This window comes from Brassica napus, chromosome A9, assembly GCF_020379485.1.
Source record: "Brassica napus cultivar Da-Ae chromosome A9, Da-Ae, whole genome shotgun sequence".
NCBI classification, from domain to species: Eukaryota; Viridiplantae; Streptophyta; class Magnoliopsida; order Brassicales; family Brassicaceae; genus Brassica; species Brassica napus.
The window spans coordinates 23,171,183-23,193,786 of NC_063442.1; the positions used below are offsets into that span (position 1 = coordinate 23,171,183).

Genomic DNA, 22,604 nt, shown 5'->3' on the forward strand with positions numbered 1-22,604 from the left:
AACCTCAACATCGATCGACGGTACGACCTCAGAATCGATCGCCCACACAATCCCAGCATCAATCGACGGAGATTCCTGTTTCCGATCGAGACCACTTGAAAGCCCATAAAGTTTGAGTTTTCCTTAGGACATTGCAGACTCGACCCATAAGAGCACTGATGTATCAAGTTGTTCTCCTTCCCCAGATGTAGAAAAAGGGATCACCATGGAACATTCCTTGGAGCTAGAAGAGTTCTTGGAGTTGGAGGATGGAGAAAAGCTTGAAGATTTGGATTCGAGTAGAGAAGTTACTATGGAATACTTCTTAGAGCTGGAGGAATGGCATGAAGATATGGATCAGAATTTGGAGAAGAAGCTTGATGACGATCAGCATACTTCGAGAAGTGATCTGGAAACTTCAAAGGCTAGCATCGATCGACACCAACCTGCTGAGATCAATCAACATCCACCCTACATCATCGATCTACACCCACCCGACATCGAACGACACCACCCACCTAATATCGATCGTTGCCCATTGCTAGACGTTTCGCCAGGTTGCATAATTGAGATGGAACCGATTGAGGAGAGGATGTACATGTCTAAGGCCTCACACCTTGATGTCCCTATACATCAGAGACCACCTATCTGGACAGAAGAAGCTGCTGAGTTTCACAAAAGAGTGAAGAGGATGCATGATCCTGTGAAGATTGTGGTTCCATGTGCTGTGGTTGAAGTTAAATCTCCTATCCCACCAGATAGAAGTATGCAGCTCAGTCCTTACATTGGGATACTTGATGATCCTCTACATGTAGAAGCTTCTCAAAGAGGGTTGCCATTTAGTGATGAAGTCGATAAAGACCCAGCAGAAGCAGCATCGATCGACACCTACCAGATACCATCGAACGACATCAACAAGCCGGCATCGATCGACGCTAAACTTTTTCCATCGATTGATACTGGACGTGTATCAGAGCATAAGGAGTTCGATGTGTGTAGAAATCTTAGGGATGGAGAAACCACCACGCGATCAGACAAGTCTGGAGGAAAGAAGAGGAGGAATTGGAAGAAGAGAAAAAGGATCAAGGATGGTCCTCAGGTATCATTGACCCCTCACTTCTCAGATTGTGTCAGAAAATCCAGAGTGCGCAGCAGATGCTTCTCACAACCATTTGCAAAGCTACGAGCACTCCTTCTTGCTGAGATGATAGACAAAGGAGAGAAGTCTATGGAGGAGGCTTTGACACAAGAATGATAAAGCTTCAGAGAGTAGAAATTGAGACTTGTTTGGAGCATGTTCTCATTCTCATCCGGACTAAATCAGATCTCTAAAGTCAAGCTAATGACTTAAAATAAGCGCTGAGTGGGACGCAACCCAATATTAGATTTGTTTTAAATTTAGTTTATTTCATTTATTATTGATTTTGGTTTTCTAATGATCTCAGGTAAAAAAAACGTATGAACAGTAACGACGGTACTGTAGCAACCGCACTGTAGTAGAGGCACTGTAGCATCAATCGACACTGTAGCAAAGAAATCGATCGACAATGTAGCAGAAAATCGGAGTTACTGTAGCAGCGGCACTGTAGCAGCCACTGTTCATAAAAAATAATTATTAGAATTGGTTTTATAAGTTATATATTACTAACTTTTAGTGTTTTATTTATATTAGGTAAAAGGAACAGATCCGAGGAAGACGAGTTTGCAAGAGGATCGACGATGGCGGCGCATCATCGATCGATAGAGCATCACTAGCTTCAATCGATCGCCACTTAACTGTGTCGATCGACAGAGCTTCAAGAGTATTGATCGCCACTTAACTGTGTTGGTTGACACTCACATCAACGTCAGGAAAACCGAGTTTTCCTTGTTACATATTGTCCTTATGATTTATTACCCTTCCAATCTTAGACTGTATAACACTGGTTACAGTGTTGTTTAAGTCTGGGGGAGGTTCTACAAATATTGTGTTTTAGTTGGCAATTTAGAAAAAATAAAAAAAAATCCGAGTAGACGATTCTTCAGCATATCGACTGATGAGACCAGCTCGATATCGATCGACAACACTTCATATCCATCGATCGATTGTGTGTCGAATGATTGCTCTAGCCATCGACCGATGAGACCACGCCGCTATCAGTCGACATCACTTCATCAACAACGATCTATTGTCACTTCATTGTGTCGATCGACACTGACATCAGCGAGCAGGTTATCGTTCTTACTTGTTAAATTCTGTACTTATGTTTATGTTATTACCATAACTCCGACTGGGTATACACTGGGGGCAGTGTAATTTAAGTTTGGGGGGATGTTTACTGATATTGGTGTGTTTATGAGTCTTATCAAAGTGTTTGCAAAAGAGTTTTATTGAGTCAAAAAAGGGATAATGAACTTATTAGATTTTTACTTGTTATCTAACCACTCTTTAGCACCATTCTAGACTTACTGATTGCAGATAGTACTAAAGATACTAAAGTGGATCAACCTGTCAACTATTCACAGTTGTTGAGATTGTTTGAAGGAACCAAAGCTGACCTCCATCACTAAACCTCACACAACTGCTTGTCTTGGGGCTTGGTATACATGGGATTGGATTCTTCAAACAAGTCTGGAAGGTAAAGCCTTGTGTAGATTTATCATCTTTTCTCTCTCTATTTCGACCATAGATTTATAGGTAGAGATATTTATTTTCAAAAAAAAAAAAAAAATATATATATATATATATATATATATATATAATAGGTGTTAGTTAGGTGGAATCCGAACAGGACTTGGTAGCTTCAACCATTAAGGCTTGCTTCATAAAAAATCATAGGATATAGGTCAAAAAGAAGTGAACATGACTTGGTGGCAAACAGCATTAAAGCTTGATACATGGAAGCGTGTCCAATCTTGGTTAATGATCTTGCATATAAGCAGATTTTTAACCAAGAGAGAAAATTAGTAGAGAGAGAGGATAGAAACTAATCTTTACCTGCAGGTCCAGATACTTGTTTGAGAATCCTTGAATCATGTGATCTGATGTGCCATGGGGTAGCGCACCGGACAAAACAGACATGAATGACTTGATCATTGGAAGCAGTAATGATATATGTTCATTGTTTGACTCATATCTTCTAAACCACGAGGCTTCTACATATGAATTCACTTGAAGAATGTTCTGAACTCAATTACGGAGCTCCTCGAAGAAGAATCAGATCAAACGGAGTTCATATGTGATAGTTATGCTATTTACAAAACAGGTGATCTTCAGTTCTCGCGAATTCAGATCACCCGAAAAGCTCGAAATGGCTAACCTTCTTTCTGATGAACCAACAGCCAATTCAATCATGGCAAAGGTGATTATTCATGTTCTAAATGTCCAAGAAAGCATTGGCTTGATGGTTTTCAAAAAGATTCAAAAACGAGCTTGTTTGGCCCAAATGGAGAAAGCGATAAAATATTGGCTAAAGGAAAAGATGGATTTCGACCAAGCCTCAAAGGGACATGTCTTGGCCCATATCAGGAGTATATTCTTCACCTTTCAATGTCCTGGTCGTGGCTATATGAAGAGGTAGTCCAAGTTTCAGTCAAAGACTTTATTTAGTCAAGTCTTTGTTTCTATTTCCAATGTCTTGTTTTTAGCACATTCTTCTTTGGATCTCTACAACTTGTAATCCTATAAATAAGGCCTTAGAGCCACGAAATAAAGGAGATTTTTTTCCCTTTGGTTGAGTTAAAACTCTTTGTTCTTTGTAGAACTTGTTCTTAGTTTCTTGGTGAATCATATCCAAGTAAACACCCCTCAAACTCGTTGGTCTTGTGAGTCATATCAAGCAACGGTTCGAGATTCTTCTTTTGATGGTCTTGTGAGTCATATCGAGCACCAATTGAAGCCGGGAATATCGAAGGCCTTTCCGCAACCTTCGTGCGACCCTTCAATCCATCTAGTTCTCCATTCGGAGTTCATATCCAGATCTGATCCATTCGAGTGAGCCGATCTTAGGGTCCTTCAAGTGGTATCAGAGCCACTCGTTTGGTATCTTCTAAATCTTTCATCTTTCTCATCTTCCATTTTTCATAAACACTTCTTCTTCTATCAATCTTGAATCCGGGCCCCTCAATACCATCCTCTATAAAAAAAAAAGATCTATCAAAAAAAAAAAAGAAAAATAGAAATTTCGAAAAGTTTTCATTTGGGGATTGGTGGTGGAAGAGAAAGCCTGCTGGCTGAGGAGAAATCCAGTCTTTGAGTGGTTAAAACGGATTCCCAAAACCAAAAGTCTCTTATCTTTCTCTATTTTAAAATTCCCTTGTGTTTGCTTGGATTTTGTCCATTGAGTTTCTTGATCTGTTCTTATTCGAACATTGAGTGGAAACTTGCTTGAGTGATCACCATAAATTTGAGAGAAACACTTGTGTGGGTGAGGATAAACACTTGAGAGTGTGAGGTTTTTATCTACTAACTTTTGTGTTGAGATTTTTCAGGTTTATGATGTTTGGTTTGCAAAGGAAAAGTAACAAGGAGAAGCCTCAACGAAATTCTAACTCTCAAACTCCTTTTAAATATCCTCTGAATTATTTTGATGAGTTTGTTAGTGTGCAGGAACATCCAGCTATAAGGAGAAAAACAACCAGAGATGTGGCTGATCCAAAAAGGCAACCCTTTCAATTTGATGTCCAACAAATTTGTGATAACCAGTGGACAAAGCCCTCAAGGACTTCAGCAAGAGCCAAAAGAAGAGCACATCCACACGTGCTCCAGTAGCTGAGCCATCCTTGTTCATCAGTAAGAAAGCCCAAGGTGAATCTGAAAACCATTTTGAACTTAAAGAATTTTCAGATTCTCTACCCATTTTTGATGAATCTGATGAAGAGCCAATTGAAAGCTTGAAGTTTTGTGAAAAAGATTGTGATCTTCCTTCTCTTGAAACTGAATCTAATCTTGATAATGAACAAGCTATTGTAGAATTAACTGTTTTGCAACCGGAGCTTCCGAATAGTCTTGTTTTGTCTCTACAGGTTTTTGAGGAAGAGCCACTGGATTTTCCACATCAGTGCCCATGTTTTGACACTAGGATATGTTTGGATGATGATCTAGGTCCTATCTTTGATGAGGAGGACAAACCTGTTCCAGTCTTTGATGAAGAAGCAACAAGCATCACATCCATTGCTATGGAGAATTATCTATGCTTTGATCCCGGCACAACTCCTGCCCCTTTACCTCCTGATCTTCAAGAGTACTGTGAGGAACCTTCTTCTCTTAATTCTCTGCCTGACATGTTTGTGTAAGTCAGTACTGATGTTGTAATTCGTTTTGGTCTTGACAAGATGAAAGATTTTTGTTTTTCAAAATCTGTTTTTGATAACATGATTAATTCTTTAAAAATCTTTGAACCTGATAAATGTCTTGATCAATCCCGTTTTCAAAATGTCAATGGCATTACTTCTGGAATTATTTTGAGCTCTGATCAGTTCTTGGAACATAACAAAGATTTCATCTTCTTGGAAGGCCATTTGATCTTGATTTGCAACAAACTGATTTTTGTGCTGAAAAATCTCTTGATTCGTTTGTTTGCAAAGGAAATAGCTTTGATCTGAGTTCTTCTAGACATGTACTGATCACTGATGAATTGTTTGCATCCTCTTATGCCTTGGACGAAATTTTGATTCAGAAGTTGCTGGAACATAAATCACTTGAAACTGAAAATGATTTTCGTGATCTTGAATTTTGTGGTTCTGTTTTGCAGCCTGATCTCTTGAGTTTTGAAACTGATAAGACTTGGCATTTTGCTGAGATCATTTCGTGATAATGGTGTTCTCTTGAGTTCTGATGATATTTTGGTTTACAACACATTCTTTGAGAAATGCCTTGAACTTTTGATAAATGATTCTCAAACTGAACTTAAGCTTGTGTGTTCAGATGTTGGGAAGGATATGTCCATCTTGAAAATGAATACTGTTGTTGCATATCTTGATAAAATTCTTGTATGTAATATCTACTTTGATGAGCACCTTGAAAGGCTGAAAAATGTGCAATTTGTTCTTGGAAAAGATATCTTAATTTGTGATTTGAACAAATATTTATCTTGCACATTTGATCCTGGTCTTTTAGTGTTTATTTTGAGTATACAGGAAAGACAGGTTCAGCCTTTAAGAATTGAAAGCATTGACTGTGCCCAACAGCCTGAGTTTTGGAGAAGCTTTGTTGAAACTGGCTATCTTGATGCCTGTGATATACCTTGGATTTGACCCATTTTTATCCATGGTATATTAGTATTTTACTATATATATATCTATGTTTTCTACTCTTCTAGGTATGTTTTCAGGTTCAGGTGCATTTCGGAGTAAAGCTATGACTTTGGAGCCTTTTGGAGCATAAATGACATTTCACCCGAGCTGACCACTTAGAGGTCGACGAGAGGAAGAACAATCGATCGATGCGCATCACTGCTGACGATCGATATCAAGAAATGCATCGACAGATGAAGATTAATATCGATCGATGTACACAAGTACCATCGATTGATGTCGAGACACCAGACGCGACATTTTGGATTCAGCAGACTTACAAACCAAGGCCAAGCCAAATTACCAAAATGTCCTGACGAGTTTTTAACCTAGTAGAATATATACTGCCTAAGTGTTTGACGGCAAAAAAAGAGAGAGCTTTTCTAAACCTAGTTTTTGTTACAAGTTTCATTTGGGAGAGAAGATCACTTGTGATTGGAACTCCTTGTTTCTATTTCTTTTCATCTATTCTATGAGTTTCTATTTATCTATTGATATGAATTGCTTTGCTATGTCTGAGTAGTTCAACTGTTAGATCCAGGATTCAGATAGGTTTGTGGGATTAGCCCCAAACTATAGATCTGCCTTGTTGTGATATTCATGATAGATTTGTATTCATTGCTTGTTTTAGCCTTGCTAACTAGAACTTGATCATAGGATTGCATATTCAAGCACCCTTGTTATCCCATCCTGACATCTATCTATCATATTAGGATTGCTAGAGAGGGCTAACCGCCAATTTAGAATCTTAGTAGGGCATTTCATACTCGCGCATAGGCCTGGCTAGAACCCGTCGATCGATGTCCTCAACTGACAATCGATCGATGTTGGCAAAGGTGTATCGGTCGACGTCTTAATAGACCATCGATCGACACTCTCTTGTTGTCTGCATCTAACCGGTGTGACACGAGATCTAGTCTGTTAACCAGTGGTACATGCGACAGCTGATCACTGAGTTAAGCGAATGAGCTCTAATATATCATGCATGCAACAGTTAGGCATCTATAGGTATTATAATCTCCAACACCTGAATAGTGGCCCTGCATCTAATATCATTTCCAACCAAGTTACATTTATTATTTACTCGCTTGTTACTATTGCTATTTCATTTAAAACATTTACAACCTTTAGAATTAATAAACACTAGATTTAATTGTTCCCTAGCTCCTTGTGGATTTGATCCCTAAGTACTACATCTGAACCTCTTTTGATGAGAGTAACACTCCTTACGGTAATTTGAGTGGTATCAAATTTGGCGCCGTTGCCGGGGAGCTTTGATCGCCATTAGATTTAGTTTTATTTATTCTTATTCTTTTCTTTACCCCCTTTCTAATAATTTCTTTTTCTTGTCTTTTCAGGTGCATGCCCAACGGTACCAGAAGCAACAAGGAGAAAGACTTGCTGTTCTCAGACGATCCTGCTTATTTGGAACGCACCATCCGTAGAGGTCAACGTTCCACATCGTTCGACGCAATCACTTCGTCGTCGATCGATACGCACAACCAACCATCGACCGACACCAGACCTTCATCGTCGATCGATCCCAATCGTTCGACAACGATCGATACTACACCGCGTATGTCGATCGATACCGTATCGTCAAAAATGGTAAACATTATTATTCTAACTCAGGATGAGAACGGAAACCTGTATGACCAGGCCGGTCATCTGCGTAATGCAATAGGTCAGAAAATAGATGCTCAGGGAACTGTAATCCCTGATACTGATGCTACAGGATCTGCTCAACCTGTAGATGAGGACGCTCGATCGAAACCACTGGCCGACTACAATCGCCCAGATGAGTACTATTCCAACAGATCAGCTATTCGACTTCCGGAGATCCAGAAGCAGAATTTCGAGCTGAAGCCTCAATACTACACTCTCGTGTCGCAGATACCCTACTCTGGGTTACCGCACGAGCATCCTATGGACCATTTGGAACGGTTCGAGGATCTAATCGCTGCTATTCGGATGGAAGGAGTCCCCGAAGATTACCTGCTGTGCAAGCTCTTCAGATACACGCTGAATGGAGAAGCGATGCACTGGCTTAGGCAGCAACCCACATGATCTTTAACATCCTGGAGCGACATCAAGAATGCTTTCTTACGAAACTTCTTCGATGAGGCGCGCGCTGAAGAACTTCGGAACAAAATTTCCACATTCTCGCAGAAGGCTGGAGAGTCCTTCAAAGATGCGTGGATTAGATTTAGGTTCTTCCAGCGAGACTGTCCACACCACGGATTTAACGAAGTGCAGCTGCTAAGCACTTTCTTCCGAGGTCTCGCCTTACAGTATCAAATGGCCCTTGATACGGCGAGTGAAGGAAACTTCACTACTCGGAATCCGTTGGAAGCTGTGAGACTTATCGAAAACCTTGCTAACAGCAGCAGCACCAAAAACACTGACTCTGAACGGAAGAAGTCTGTAGCCTCTATCGGGAAGGAACAGATGGACGAAGTAAGAGCTAAGTTAGATGTGGTGCACGAGCTTCTTAGGAAGCAAGTCTGTTCAGCTGAAGGAGAAGTAGCAGATACGGAAGGAGAAGAAGATGTGAACTACATCGGAGGTACCGGATTCCAGAAATTTGGAAACCAGGGCGGAAACAGAAACTTCTTTGGAAATGGCCAAAGAAGTAACCAAAGTTCACAATTTCAAAAACCCTTCAACAACAGCAAGAGCTACTCGAACTCTTACTACCAAAATCCACCACCCCAGACTCAGGAAAGCAAGATCGAAGAGATGCTTGATCGAGTACTGTTGGGACAACAACAAATCACCGTGGATTTCAACGGTAAGATAGACTCCGCCTACAACAATCTGAACACCAAAATCGAGACCTTAGGGACTCAGGTGAGAAAACTTGAAACCCAAGTAATTCAGACGGGCGAGACTATAAAGAGGCAAGAAGCTTTCGCTAGAGAGGCAGGAGCCGACAAAGGAAAACACCACGTAAATGCCATCATAGATGATGATTTCTGGCAAGTGGTGAGAAATGAAAAGCTTGAGGAAGGAGATTTCAAAATCGAAAGCTCCATGAGTCTCGGCGGATCCCAATGGTGTCGACCGATGTCGATGAACTCGCATCGATCGACATACCATGATGAAGATCGATGGACGGATAACTCCAGTCATCGATCGACGTCGTCTGCCAAATCGACTGAATGCAATGCGGTTCGAATTCTAACTCATGAACAATTCGCAGCTAAGCATCCTCACCCACCCTCCCCTTTCTATGAAAAAATCGATCGATCGGTTGAGCCAACCATCGATCGACAGAGTGAGTCCAACGTCGATCGTCACAACACACCTCCCATCGATCGACAGACACCTCTGACATACCGAGTGCGGTTACCCTCAATCGATAATGATTACATCAACGCACTCAGACCACCACCTAAACTATTAGCAAACCCACCAAACCAAAATCCAACCCTTTAAATAGTTCACCAGAATCAGTTCAAGAAGAACAAGAATCTGAAGGGAGAAGGTTAAGGAAAAGAAGGGAGAAGATTCCTAAAAACCTTAAGAGGGAAGCTAACTATAAGGAGATGGATGGTTTCACTAAACAAATCCTCAGAATCCCAATCGAAAAACCTTTTGATGAAGCATACTTCACACACCGGTTGTGGATGTTCTTCAGAGAAACAAAGGTAACTGAAGAGGACATTAGGAGAATGTTTCATCAAGTCAGAGAGAAGATGAAACACATGATCACATTGACGAAGAAGAGTGATCCTGGGAAGTTTGCAATACCATGCGTAGTCAAGGGTGTTGAATTTCCCCATTCAATGTGTGACACAGGAGCATCAGTTAGTATCCTCCCTAGGATCATGGCAGACCAGCTTGGTTTGACCATCGAACCCTCAACGGAATCCTTCACCTTCGTGGATCTTTCAGAGAAACGATCAGGAGGTATCATAAGAGATCTGGAGGTACAGATTGGTAATGCCCTTGTCCCTGTAGATTTTCATGTCCTAGACATCGAGCTTAACTGGAACTCTTCACTTCTGCTTGGAAGATCTTTCCTAGCTACAGTAGGAGCTGTATGTGACATGAACAAAAAAAATTGTGTCTAACGCTCATAGACCCAAACATCCACTACGACCCCATCCGACCTAAGAGAAAGGTCATTAATTCTGTGGATTATGGGAAAGAACTTGGCTTCATTGGCGCATGCCATTGTGGAGCAGAGTATGAATCGGAGTACGAAACAGAGTACTCGGAATCGATCGACACCCCAACCTTTCCATCGATCGATTCCAATGTGTCAACGGTGACCGATGACCGCAACAACACGTCACTCGACGTAATGCACCCAGTTGACCATTTCGCTTCACCTAATCATTGTTACCAACACTTTGCCTTCCAACCTCCAAGCAAGAGAGGACATGATGATTATTCCATAGGCAGTTGGGCAGACAGTGGTTTCCATGAAAGTTTTGCAGTTGACACTGTAATTACTTCACCTAATGAGGAACATACGAGGAATACGATGAGGATTATTGGAAAGAACGTGCAATAGAAATGTCTTTGCAGGATGAAAGACTTGAAACACATAAGTTCACCAACACGTTTCCAACATCGTTCGACGCTGTGCACTCCACATCGGTCGATACCCACCCTCGTCCAGCAAAACAACCGCTCACATCGATCGACACCCGTAAAGGAACATCGATCGATATTCGCGCCGCAGCGAAAATTCAGGAGTAGGAGAATATTCCCTCCCCAACTAGGTTTATAGATACCTATATAAATCGTTTTGCACCTCCGAAACTACCTACACACATCAGAGCAAACACACAAGCAAAAAAGATGAATACTCTTCCTTCTACATCAACAGAAAAATCCATGAAGAGCAATCATCTCAAGAATACAAGTTCTGCAGAAATTACTCTGCCATCGATCGATGTAACTGTATCTACATCGATCGATGCTACTCTAAACCCTAATCTTTCTATTTCTAAAATGAATGATTATGCAAACATTGATTACGGTTTTCTAACACCTGATGAATTTGGTATTTTCAGGGACCCAGATGGCAACGCACGTGCAATGGATGGAAGGATTTTACAAGTGTCCAGAGAGGACATAGCAGACATCCTTCAAGTAGCCAATGGACCTGACAACCTATTCTCACAGCAACGTGGCACTCCAGAGGTCATTCAAACAGATCCTAACAACCACGCAGGAGTCGCCACAACAGAATCAACCCAGATCTATCACGCCAACCAAAAGGGCAAGCATCGATCGACGGTACAACGGAGAAATCGATCGACAGGGTAACACCAACGTCGATCGATATAGATGAACCGACGTCGATCGACAGACGTTATGAATGTGGGAACCGCACTTTCGACATGTACGGAGCCAGAAAGTTCACTTGGGAACAAAGGGACGAGTATGGAGTCTACAGAGATGAGCGTGGACACGCACGAGGCGTAGCTGGTGAGATGATACCTGTCACAAAGGACAACATCAGGAAAATACTGGAAAGAGCATCTCTTTTTGAAGAGAGCCACATCTGTCTTCCAGAACATGCCACTTCCTTCACACTCACAAGACTGGCACCAGAACTCTACACCAAAGATGAAATCGATGAGATGGTGTTTGGAATTTGTGGAGCTCAGGAGAAACTGGAAGAGGAGCTCAAAACATTGGTGGAAGATACACATCAGCCTTTGGATAGAGGATACAATGAGCTATTCAGATGTATGGCAGAAATGAGGACAGAAATTGAGAGTTTACGTCAGCAACTTGAGAAGGAAGCTACGACCTCAGCATCGATCGACGCACCACATGCAACATCGATCGACGTCAGTCTTCCTACAGCTCAGATCCCTGCAGAACCGCAATGTTCAACACAACACAGGGATGAATGGGAAGTCTCATACATCGACACGAGGATAAACGACGTTTACTGCCCTCTCAACAACAACGTGGACTGGCTAAGCACTAAAATCGAGCTACTACAGCAAGATCTGGACACCATTCGCAAGAAGGACCAACAACCAGCCACATCGATCGACATGTGTACCTTCACATCGCTCGACGCTAAAGTCTCAGCCATGAATGAGAGGCTGAGTACTTACGAGGATATGCATGACCGCTTTATATCACCAGTCATGACATATTTAAACAAATTGTCTAGTCAATTACTTCATGCCCAAAAGGATATTGAGAACATTACTAATCAAAGTTTTTTGCAGGCAACATCAGCATCGATCGATAGGCTACGAGGGCCTTGGATCGATGGCAAGAAACCTGTGGAGTTACTTCCTTACACAGCAGCAGAGGTTGACAAGATCACATCCAAGATCTACACTGCTCTAGACACCATGGAGGAACGATTTGACAAACGCTGCGATGACATCTACTTTCCATTCGACAACAAAATCAGTGGACTAGACAACCACGCAGAATGGCTACAGAAAGAAGTCAAAGCCATTCAGAGGCAACTCGCAGCTCAACACCAGATATCAGCATCGATCGACAGGACAATAGTAAAATCGATCGACGGCAACCCGCCGAGATCGACCAACGAACACATAATCGCATCGATCGACGCCGAGTCTACACCAATCGGCGAGCAGCTGATACACAAGACAGTAGAGTCAATGCAAAAGGAACTGACAGATCTTCAAGCATACGCCTATGACAACATAGGCTGACACCAGGTCAGCATTGACAACGTTCAAGAAAGGCTACAGAATATTTCCAATGTACTTGAGAAGATGGATGACAAATGGACAAGAAATGATGAGGCCACAAGAAGTTTCATTGCATCTTGGTCCAGAATGCGCAGAGATGACGTGGATGCTTGCTTTCCAACAAGCAGCTGTTTCTCCACCCAATAGCCAATCACTACCACAGTCAAGCTAAATGACTATAACCAAGCGCTGAGTGGGAGGCAACCCACTATTAGGTATTTTACTTTGGTTTTATTAGCTAACATTTAATTTCTTCCGTTTTATTTCTTTCAGATTTAGGAGACCCAAGTAGGAGGACCTGAATATCGACCGACGACGAGACGTCGACATCGATCGACATAGGCAACCACACGACGATCGATGTACCACTTACACATCGATCGATATCTAATCCGGTCAGATGTATCTTCCTTACTTGTTACATTTCGTATATCATGAACTATTCATCATAACTCCGGCTGAGTTACACTGGGACAGTGTAATTGAAGTCTGGGGGGAGATTTACTGATATAATTTATTCTATTCTTATGTAAAAAGGAATTTCAAATAAATTATGCTTAGCTATTGAAAATAGGGACTATAATCTTATATGGATTTAAACATGAATATCTAACCAATCTTTAGCACCATTTTAGATTTACTGATTGCAGATAGCACTAAAGATGCTAAAGCGGATCAACCTATCAACTACACACTTGCCTTGAATCGTATGAAGTAACCAAAGCTGATTTCCAACACTAAACCTGACATAACCGCTTGTCTTGGGGCTTGGTATACATGGGATCGGATTCTTCAGACAGGTCTGGAAGGTAACGCCTGGTTTAGATTATTTATCACATTTTCTCTCTCTATATTTTGACCCTAGATTAGTTAGTATCTATAAAATATATATATATATATATATATATATATAAAAAATATATAAAAAAATAAAAATAAAAATAAGATCTATTGTTTAATTAGGATGAGTCTGAACAGGACTTGGTGGCTAAAACCATTAAGGCTTGATTCATAAAGACTCAAATAAAAGAGTTCCAAACAGGACTTGGAGGCGGCAATCTTCAAGGCTCGCTTTCGCAAAGAACTCTTGGATATAGGTCAAAAAGAAGTGAACAGAACTTGGTGGCAACCACCATTAAGTTTTGATTCATGGAAGCCTGTCCAATCTTGGTCACTGATCCTGCAATGGAAGCAGACTTTGACTCAAGAGAGAAATTTAGAGAGAGAGAAACTAGGAACTAACTTTTACCTGCAGCTCCAGATACCTGTCTGAAATCCTTGCATCCTGTGATCGATACTCCCAAGGTAAAGCATTCACTTTATATTTATGCTAAGAAATGAAATCAGTAGAGGGGATGTCAGACGTGAATTGATGAGTTGTGTTATGTTAGAAATGGTTGCTAAGCTAGGATATTGCATAGTGTGCTTTTGTGATTAGGACTTTTTAAATGTGGTTGCAAAATTGTTGAGGAAAGATTTCTATGTTTTAAAATCTTAAGTTCCCAAATATTTTCAAACCTCTTTCAGAGAGACTGCCTGTATGTTTTGCTTGAGGACAAGCAAAAGGGTAAGTCTGGGGGAGTTGATATACCTTGGATTTGACCCATTTTTATCCATGGTATATTAGTATTTTACTATATATATATATCTATGTTTTCTACTCTTCTAGGTATGTTTTCAGGTTCAGGTGCATTTCGGAGTAAAGCTATGACTTTGGAGCATTTTGGAGCATAAAGGACATTTCACCCGAGCTGACCACTTAGAGGTCGACGAGAGGAAGAACAATCGATCGATGCGCATCAGTGCTGACGATTGATATCAGGAAATGCCTCGACAAATGAAGATTAATATCGATCGATGTACACAAGTACCATCGATCGATGTCGAGACACCAGACGCGACATTTTGGATTCAGCAGACTTAAAAACCAAGACCAAGCCAAATTACCAAAATGCCCTGACGAGTTTTTAACCTAGTAGAATATATACTGCCTAAGTGTTTGACGGCAAAAAAAAAAGAGAGCTTTTCTAGACCTAGTTTTTGTTACAAGTTTCATTTGGGAGAGAAGATCACTTGTGATTGGAACTCCTTGTTTCTATTTCTTTTCATCTATTCTATGAGTTTCTATTTATCTATTGATATGAATTGCTTTGCTATGTCTGAGTAGTTCAATTGTTAGATCCATGGTTCAGATAGGTTTGTGGGATTAGCCCCAAACTATAGATCTGCCTTGTTGTGATATTCATGATAGATTTGTATTCATTGCTTGTTTTAGCCTTGCTAACTAGAACTTGATCATAGAATTGCATATTCAAGCACCCTTGTTATCCCATCCTGACATCTATCTATCATATTAGGATTGCTAGAGAGGGTTAACCGCCAATTTAGAATCTTAGTAGGGTATTTCATACTCGCGCATAGGCCTGGCTAGAACTCGTCGATCGATGTCCTCAACTGACAATCGATCGATGTTGGCAAAGGTGTATCGGTCGACGTCTTAATAGACCATTGATCGACACTCTCTTGTTGTCTGCATCTAACCGATGAGACACGAGATCTAGTCTGTTAACCAGTGGTACATGCGACAGCTGATCACTGAGTTAAGCGAATGAGCTCTAATATATCATGCATGCAACAGTTAGGCATCTATAGGTATTATAATCTCCAACACCTGAATAGTGGCCCTGCATCTAGTATCATTTCCAACCAAGTTACATTTATTATTTACTCGCTTGTTACTATTGCTATTTCATTTAAAATATTTACAACCTTTAGAATTAATAAACACTAGATTTAATTGTTCCCTACCTCCTTGTGGATTCGATCCCTAAGTACTACATATAAACCTCTTTTGATGAGAGTAACACTCCTTAGGGTAATTTGAGTGGTATCAGCCAGCGACAGAGGTTCAGTCCAAGGAGGATATCTCAACATTCAGAAGGTCTTTCGTCATGAATTCAATTTCGCTGGAAAGCCAACTCACCAAGGATTCACTGAGGCTTGGAATCACTTGAAAATCTTCACGGAGAAAGGAGTTATGAATTTTCCAAACCGAAGGTTCTTCAACCCGTCTATCCGCGAGTACCAAACTTCTAAACAAGATTCAGACCCAAGAAAGGAGCGGCCTGAGCCAAAACCGATCTTCAATGAACCAAAGGTGTTTTCTCAGTCAACCTCCTGGCCAAACCAAAAGCACTGTAAGGATCATGGGTTGATTATCTCTGCTCATCATGACAATGTTTTGAAACCGAGAATTTCTAAACGAAATCACATCTTTACTTGGTTGAAAAACATTTTGTTTAAACCTTTCCATGAATTGTGTTCATTGAGCTGTGCTTTGAAAGATATTTGGTTTAGGAAAAGGCATGAACCAAAATTGTTTAGGCCAAAGAATCAATTTGATTTTATTCATGATAAGAATTTTTCAGATTTGGCATTGTCTCTTTCTTTTCCTGACCGTTTCTCAGCTTGGCCTAATTTTAAAATTGATAAATCAATTTTTGGCGATCAGATTACTTATTTGATGCTTGCCCACGTGCTTGATGATTTTCCTAAGGCTTGGATCCTGATCTTGATGTCCTAAAGATAGAGAAACCCTTTGATTATTTCTTTCGCAGATTTGATGTGGTTTCTCTAGTTGTTTTGAATGAACAGGATAAGCAGAATCAGTTTCCAAGGAGATCAAGCGCTGGAGAACACCTAAGGACTTATGTTCTTCGAACATGGAACTGGAAATACTTGAGGGAAACAAGTTCAAAACTCCAAGGAAGTTTTTATCCAAAATTTTCCTTCTCTGAATTTTACATGATTTTTAAATTCTTTTTGTCTGATTCATTTTCTTTTGATTCAGGTAAAATTGATTTGAGGTCAAATTCTTTTGAAGATGGGGGGAATGATGTGCCATGGGGTAGCGCACCGGGCAAAACAGACATGCATGGCATGATCATTGGAAGCCGTAATGATATATGTTCATTGTTTGACTCATATCTTCTAAACCACGAGGCTTATACATATTAAATCTCTTGGAGAATGTTCTAAACTCAATTACGGAGCTCCTCGAAGAAGAATCAGATCAAACGGAGTTCATATGTAATAGTTATGCTATTTACAAATCAGGTGATCTTCAGTTCTCGCGAATTCAGACCACCCGAGATGCTCGAAATGGCTAACCTTCTTTCTGATGAACCAACAGCCAATTCAATCATGACAAAGGTTATTATTCATGTTCTAAATGTCCAAGAAAGCATTGGGCTTGATGGTTTTCAAAAAGATTCAAAAACGAGCTTGTTTGGCCCAAATGGAGAAACCGATAAAATATTGGCTAAAAGAAAAGATGGATTTCGACCAAGCCTCAAAGGGACATGTATTGGCCCATATCAGGAGTATATTCTTCACCTTTCAAAGTCCTGGTCGTGGCTATATGAAGAGGTAGTCCAAGTTTCAGTCAAAGACTTTATTTTGTCAAGTCTTTGTTTCTATTTCCAATGTCTTGTTTTTAGCACATTCTTCTTTGGATCTCTACAACTTGTAATCCTATAAATAAGGCCTTAGAGCCACGAAACATAGGAGATTGTTTTCGCCTTTTGTTGAGTTAAAACTCTTTGTTCTTTGTAGAACTTGTTCTTAGTTTCTTGGTGAGTCATATCCAAGTAAACACCCCTCAAACTCGTTGGTCTTGTGAGTCATATCAAGCAACGGTTCGAGATTCTTCTTTTGGTGGTCTTGTGAGTCATATCAAGCACCAACTGAATCCGAGAATATCGAAGGCCTTTCCGCAACCTTCGTGCGACCCTTCAATCCATCTAGTTCTCCATTCGGAGTTCATATCCAGATCTGATCCATTCGAGTGAGCCGATCTTAGGGTCCTTCATGATCGATACTCCCAAAGTAAAGCCTTCACTTTTATTTTATGCTAAGAATTGAGGTTGGTAGAGGGGAATGAAAGACAAGATTATGCTGAGTTGCTGGCTAGATGAATTTGGTTGCTAAGCTAGGATATGGTATGATGTGCTTTTGTGATTATGATTTCTTGGATGTGGATTGCAATATTTTAGAGGTGATGATTATATGTTTTAAATCATGTGAGTCCCTGCTGTTTTTAAAATCTCTTTCAGAGAGACTGCCTATTTGTTTTGCTTGAGGACAAGCAAAATGGTAAGTCTGGGGGAGTTGATAGACCATGGATTTTACACACTTTCATCCATGGTCTATAAGTGTTTTAATATATATTTACTACTATATAGAGTCTATTTATAGTATTTACAGGTTCAGCTACATTCTAGAGAAATATGGTAATTTTGGAGTATTTTGAAGTGCAGAACTGCACAGACGTGTCAGATGTCTACCTATGGATGGAGACCTTCCGACCGTTACAATGAGCTCATATTTAGTCACAACGTATAGCTTTGAGTTATGTTTCCAATGCTACCGGTTTGAGGTCCATCAGCATCCTGTAACAGAAGTTATGCCCATTTTACTAAGGAGTGCTCAGTCTGCCTCGCGAGAGAAAGCTGTCGAGAAGAGAAAGCTCGAGTCAAGCTCGGTTGCTACGTAGCGACCAAGCTCGAGCCAAGCTTGGTCGCTACGTAGCGACCGAGCTCGAGCCAAGCTCGGTCGCTACGTAGCAACCAAGCGTGCGTGCCGCTCGGTCGCTATGTAGCAAACGAGCTTTCCCGAAACGTCGGATACGACACGAATCCATGCCTTCTCGTCTACTCTTTGATGCTATCTCCCGAAGACCGTAGCAAATCCATTTAATGTCTCTCGACATTTGAAATCATCAATCGAATTTTACGGTAAAAACCGCAGAAAGTTCATTTTTTATCGAATGAAGCCGTAATCGCTTCGAGTCAAAAGACGGCCCAAAGGGACCTAAGACATGACTCGAAGCCTACTTTACGATTTCTTAACCAACAGCCCGTAAACCGTAGGACGGTTTACGCTTGGTTCGCAAGGAAAGATAAATTCAAGTTTCCGTTGATAAATACAAAATTTTGAAGATAATTACGAAGATCGGGAAAAATGGAATATCTCCATTTTTAGGCTATGACGGGTTAAGGGCAGAAGGGGAAAAGCGTAAATCGACCTAGGAGCGAGTATATAAGGAGTCCTAGGCGAGAGGCATGGGAGAGGAACTTTTTCAGAGCAAACTTAGCACTTAGAGCAATTAGGCAACTTTCCGTTTTTGTTATTTCGAGCTTCGATTCAACTAGGTTTTGCAGTCTTAGGTTGTTAGAACTAGAAATCTTGCCGAGGCTTCTACCTTGTTGTAACGCTCATACGCGAATTCGGAATAAGACACCTTTTGCTCTTTTTTCAATTTTTTATATTTTTATCGTTGTCATCTCATGTTCTGATTTCTTGGCATGTGGTATTAGCAGATATCCGGGACCTCTGGGAAACTAGAGTTCTCCTACTTTCCTAATTTCAACGGAAATCGACAGTACGAATTTTGGTTCCCACAGTTTGGCGCTAGAAGGAGGGGGGGGGGGTACGGATCAATCTAACTCTCAACCACATCACTCTCAACCAGACATATCAACTGTGGGAACCGAAATTTGCACTGTCAATTTCCGTTTAAATAAGGAAACTAGGAAAACCCTAATTTTCCAGAGGTCCTGGATATCTGCTAATACCACACGTCAAGCAATCAGAACACGAGAATAACAACGATAAAGTATAAGAAATCGAAAAGAGAGCAAAGTATATCTTATTCCGAATTCGCGTTTGAGCGTTACATCAAGGTAAGAGCCTGGGCTTTGAGAGCTGTCGGCGAGATTCCTAGTTCTAAAACCCTAAGACGCAAATAACCTAATTGAGTCGCAGCTCGAATAACAAAAACGAAAATATGCCTAAATTGCTCTAAGTGCTAAGTTTGCTCTGAAAATGTTCTCCTTCTCATGCCTCTCGCCTAGGACTCCTTATATACTCGCTCCTAGGTCGGTTTACGCTTTTCCCCTTCTGCCCTTAAGCCGTCATAGCCTAAAAATGGAGATATTCCATTTTTCCCGATCTTCTTAATTATCTTCAAAATTTCGTATTTATCTGCGGAAACTTGACATTTATCTTTCCTTGCGAACCAAGCGTAAACCGTCCCACGGTTTATGGGCTGCTGGTTAAGAAATCATAAGGTGTGCTTCGAGTCATGTCTTAGGTCTCTTTGGGCCGTCTTTCTACTTGAAGCTTTTATTACGACTTCTTTCGATAAAAACGAACTTTCCGGGGTTTTTCGTAAAGTTTGATTGATGATTTCGAATGGCGGAAAACATGAAATGGGTTCGCTACGGTCTTCGGGAGACAGCATCGAAGGGAGACGAGAATGCATGGATTCGTGTCGTATCAACGTTTCGGAAGAGCTCGGTCGCTACGTAGCGACTGAGCGGGACGGACGCTCGGTCGCTACGTAGCGACCAAGCTTAGCTCGAGCTTGGTCGCTATGTATCGACCGAGCGGGACGGACGCTCGGTCGCTACGTAGCGACCGAGCCTGGCTCGAGCTCGTCGCTATGTAGCGACCGAGTAGGACGGATGCTCGGTCGCTACGTAGCGACCGAGCAGGACGGATGCTCGGTCGCTATGTAGCGACCGAGTGGGACGTGTGCTCGGTCGCTACGTAGTGACCGAGCAGTGTGCATGTTTGGTCGGTGCGTAGCGATCGTGCTTGGCTTGTCTGTGGTCCGTTTGCTATACTCGAGCTCGTCCATGGCTGGTTTTAGATATGTGTCCGTTGCCTTTGGGACAGCCGGTATTTGATTCAATCGAGATTTGAACACGATTTTATCGCGAGATTCTTCGTAAAGATTTCTTTATGAAGATTACTTTTCGTAAAAACGTTCATGCCGATTTTTACGGACTTTGAGACGTTGATCCCGTCGTGACCGATTTTGACCCCAACATCAACTGAGGACGCGGAAAACGTGCAAACTCCTCTCAACGGAGGCAGCAGCACTGATCTCCACACTCCAGCAGCGGACGTATCCACGGCCAACGCACCAGCCAACGCAGCGGCGCTCGGAGAGTTTAAAAAGAGCTTGGCGCTAAAAGCGTCACGACGGAATCAATGTCTGAAAGTCCGTAAAAATCAGCATAACCGTTTTTACGAAAAGTAATCTTCGTAAAGATATCTTTACGAACAGCCTTGCAGTAAAATATCGTCCAAATCTCAATCGAACCACTAAATACCGATTGTCCGAAGGCAACGGACATGTATCCAAATCGGCCGCGGACAAGCTCGAGTATGGAAATCAGACCGCGGACAAGCCAAGCTCGATCGATACGCGGCGACCAACCATGCACACAGCTCGGTCGCTACGTAGCGACCGAGCCAGAGCCAAGCTCGGTCGCTACGTAGCGACCAAGCGATCGTCCCGCTCGGTCGCTACGTAGCGACCGAGCGCTCGTCCCGCTAGGTCGCTACGAAGCGACCGGGCTCGAGCCAAAGTTCGGTCGCTGTGTAGCAATTGAACCTTTCCGAACGTCAATACGACACCAGTTCTTGCATTCTCGTCAAAACCTTCGAATGCTATCTCCCGAAGACCGTAGCAAGATCAGTCCATGTTTCCCGCCATTCTAATTCATCGATCAAACTTCGCGGATTAGAAACCGCGGAAAACTCGTAGTAAACGTGTCGAGTCGGAAGACGGCCCAAAGGGACCTAAAACACGACTCGAGGCCCATCCTACGATTTTCCTAACCAAAAGCCCGTAAACCACAGCCTGGTTTACGCTTGGTCCACAAGGAAGGATAAATGTCAAGTTTCCGCGGATAAATACGGAAGTTTTGAAGATAATTGTGAAGATCGGGAAAAATGGAATATCTCCATTTTTATGCTATGACGGCTTAAGGGCAGAAGAGTAAAAGCGTAAACCGACCTTGGAGCTAGTATATAAGGAGTCCTAGGCGAGGAGCAAGAAGGGAGCTTTTTAGATTCGGAATTCTCTGCACTTAGAAACATTAGGCTTATTCTCGACAAGTTCGGTTTCTATGACTGGCACTCAATTACTAGACGAACTCGCCCAGGCAGTTCGATCTCTTGTCCAGCTCTATCAATTGAACTACGTTCGGCTTGATCCTCGAAAGGGGTACGTAGGCAGCCTTTAACAAGGTTCAGTCCGAAATCAATCTAAGCCTTTTTAATATCTTTTTCGTCCTTTGTTATCGAGCTGCGACTCAACTAGGATTAGGGTTTTATGTTGCTAGAACTAGGTAACTCGCTGACGGCCCCTGCGGCCAAAGCCTTTGTATTCTCTTGTAATGATCGCAACGCTCTTACGCGGACTCGAAATAAGATCTACTGTTTTCTCTAAACTCGTTTGTTATCTTTTCATGATTTCCGCATATATTCGATCACTTGTCGTTGGCTCTCGCAGAGATCCGGGACCTCTGGGAAATTAGGGTTTTCCTAGTTTCCTTATTTAAACGGAAATCGACAGTGCGAATTTCGGTTCCCACATTCGCCACCTATGAAAAAAGGTCAGAAGAACAGGATAAGCTTGTAAGCACCTTGACCAAACAAGTCGAAACATTAACGGCAAGGACTCGAGCAATCTATCCCTGCAGAAACACGAAAGTTCGCGGGAAATGACTCGACTTCGCAACTCCACTCGACACGCCTGGAACATCGCGGGAACGACCTTCGGGCCAAAAC

The 22,604-nt window shown here is 41.7% G+C and overlaps 1 non-coding gene across 1 annotated transcript; it reads right to left on the bottom strand.

Moving 5' to 3' along the window:
• Positions 1-8,389: 8,389 nt before the first annotated feature.
• LOC125578758 lies at positions 8,390-8,495 on the bottom strand. The gene has a single exon (XR_007316841.1). It is a non-coding gene; the product is annotated as a small nucleolar RNA R71 (small nucleolar RNA).
• Positions 8,496-22,604: the final 14,109 nt, after the last annotated feature.